At 41.3% G+C, this 3,122-nt stretch overlaps 1 pseudogene; it reads right to left on the bottom strand.

Annotated features, from left to right (window-relative positions):
* Positions 1–752: 752 nt before the first annotated feature.
* LOC101563735 lies at positions 753–1,367 on the bottom strand (annotated as a pseudogene).
* Positions 1,368–3,122: the final 1,755 nt, after the last annotated feature.

Genomic DNA, 3,122 nt, shown 5'->3' on the forward strand with positions numbered 1-3,122 from the left:
CATTTTCCCTCGATAATCCTGTAATTTTATTTTGGCTCCATATCAGTGTTAGTAAGAAGCTGGCTGTGAGTTTGTCACTTATTCGTAGATCATCTATGTTTTCTTTCTGACTGCTTTCACAGTCTCTCTTTTCTTTGGTATTGTACAGCATCGCTAAGAGTCTGGTTCTGTTTATTTTATTATGAGTATTCTGAATATGTAGATTTATGCCTTCTATCATATTTTTAGAATATTCATACACAATTTATTCTATGTTTAATATCTGTCTCTGTCTCCATCCCTCCCCTTACCAACCTTGGAAGAAAACAAGGCCTTTGCACTAAGCTGTCATTCTCAGCCTTTTTTTTTTCTTTTTTAAATTTGTGACAAGCTGTCACACAGCCCTAAGTTGTCCAGGCTGGAACTCAACTTGAGACCCTCTTGCCACAGCTTCCCAGAGTGCTCAGTGTCTCTTAGTGATTAGTTCTTATGGTTCTAGCTCTCTGTATTTCATTGTGGAAAATGTCTTCCTATCCAGTTTACTATTTCTTTCTTTATTGGGACTAATGCGCTTTTTAACATATTTGTTGTGTGTCACACTTCAATAATTCTAAATTTTACTTTAAAAGAATTACATTAAATGATTTGTTATGTATCTGTGAATTTTAAAAAGGCTATCTTCTGCTCATTTTTGTTCCATTTTCCTTTTTCAAACATAACTTATACAGTTTTTTTTTCTTGTGAGCAGAGTTTATCGGGCAGCAGCTAAGAGCTCAGCTGTTGGACTTGGCCGCATGCTCTAGTTCATCCTTCTTCTTGATGGCGTAGGAGCTGGAAGAGCCCTTGGCAGCACTGATGAGCTCAGGGGCCAGGCACTCAGCAATGGTCTTGATGTTCCGGAAGGCAGCCTCTGGTGCACCAGTGCACAGCAGCCAGATGGCCTGATTCCCCCGGCGCGGTGGGGACACATCGACTGCCGGCCGCCTCACTGTCCCTGCTCTTCCGATGCACGTGGAATCCTCCCGAGGGCCGCTGTGGATGATGGCATTTACCAGGACCTGAAGAGGACGCTCGCCGGTGAGCAGGTGCATGATCTCGAAGGCACGCTTGACGCTGCGCACAGTCAGGAGCTTCTTGCAGTTGTTGCGGCCGTGCCTCCTCATGGAGTTCGTGAGCCACTCCACGATGGGGCCCTGGGCCTTGCGGAACCGCTTGGCAGCATAGCGCCCGGGGCTGTGGGGCAGGTACTTGGCGTATTTCTCTTTCACTGAAATGTAATCCTGCAGGGAAATGCCATTGATCTGTACGTCATCGGTGCTCCACCTCTCAAAGAGTTTGTTATCAGGGGTCTCAACCCCTGCCGGCGCAGCTACCTCCCACTCAGTCAGTCATCCTGAGGGTGCAGCGGGGTTTTCTCGGCCGCTTAGCGAGTAGACCACGCGGTGCCTTGGCAGAGACAGGAAGAGCAACATATACAGTTTTAATCCTGGCTACTGAATGATTTCAAATTGTGAAGTCTTTACTGGTGAGATCATCTAATTGTATATTGTGCTGTATCTGCTGACCCACTTAAGATCTTTTCCCTTAAATTTCTATATGCGCTCATGTGTGCTCAAAGTTATTGCTGAAGAGAGATGCACTCACTGTTTCCACTCACTCTTTCAGGGAGTGGAAAGTACCTGTGGCAGTTTAGGCTGCTCAGTCTTCTAGCTTATTTAGAGAATTGCATGTTCAGACCTTCCCATTTATAGTGAGGCAAAGACTCAGACTCCACACAGTGGGATCCTCCACACAGGGGAAATTTTGCATGTGATTACTGCTAAAATTTTCTCCCGTGGAGAATTATGCTGCATTCTGAGATTCCAATGATGTAAGAGTGATTGTGTTTGTGTGTGTGTTCTGCTTGTTTGTACTGAGAAACCTTGTAGAATATTTAACACAATATATACAGCATGTATTTTCTGTTTCAGAAAATGCCATTAAATTAGACCTAGATGATAGTACATGTGAGAGTTATACAAATAAAAGCAAAATCATCAAGTTGGAGTTTCCTTTGACCATTTCTTTATTCTGAATATTGTAATGTATATAGTATATACAATTCCGCATTTAGCAACCAATTCATTGGATGACCTAGTTGCAGAATGGAATTCAGTCATTGAAAGAGGAATGTCTTCTTGCAAGCATCTGCATCTTGGCTTTTCTAGGTCTGACCCACATAGTTTTTCTGAGATTACTCAAAATCTCCATCTAATTTCTGTTCCTCTGTTTAACCCCTCTCACCTTCTATAGCTAATGCTTTAACTATTTACGTTGGAACATTTTCTATACTATTCCTAGACTTAAGGATTGGAAGGACCATTCAATAGCTGTAAACCTCATCATGCCATTTCCCTGGTAATCATCTTTCAGTGGCTTCCTATCCCATTCTGGATAAAATGAAAATCCACAGCATGGCGTGCAGGTGTTCGTGTCCCCCTCTAACCTCTGATGTCCAGTACATCTCTTGCTCCGGTATTTCTAAACTCTTGGCCTTTGCTGAGTGTTCTTTCCCCTCTTCCAGAAGAATGAGACCTGAGTAACTGCAAGTCATCAGATCATTTGCTTGGAAGTCTATCTGTTCTTCTTCCTAGGTGATAATCCTGCACCAGAGCTCTATTACTTTTTCAACCTATAACTTTTTTGATGGTTGAATATTATACAGGTGAGAATGAATGAAGAAGTCCCCAGTCAGTTATAATATACTATATAATCTATTACTGAAAAATTATTTTTAGTTACAGAAAAAAGGTATTTGAGGAAGAAGGTTTAAGTTGAGATCCTTGAAAACTGAGCTTTATAATTAAAAAAAAATCATGGAGTGAAATTTTCTCCAGCACGAATACATTGGGCTATAAGTCAGGCTGAGGTGTGTGTAATGTTCTTTTTTGGGGGAGAGCTGTTTAAGATAACTAATTATTTAGCTTACTACAAATCTGTCAAGTGACTTAAAAAACATTGGTGGGTGGCAGGGCTCCCCAGGTAGAAGCTAAAGAGTGTATTAAATCTGAAACTAATAAAAACAGGAAAGGTTATTTGTTGAGAAAAACCTTCTGTTTCGATCTTTGTAAAACAATCAAATGATTAAATATTTCTCTATTGTT

The sequence above is a fragment of the Octodon degus genome, unplaced genomic scaffold, assembly GCF_000260255.1.
Source record: "Octodon degus isolate 3935 unplaced genomic scaffold, OctDeg1.0 scaffold00158, whole genome shotgun sequence".
Taxonomy (NCBI): domain Eukaryota; kingdom Metazoa; phylum Chordata; class Mammalia; order Rodentia; family Octodontidae; genus Octodon; species Octodon degus.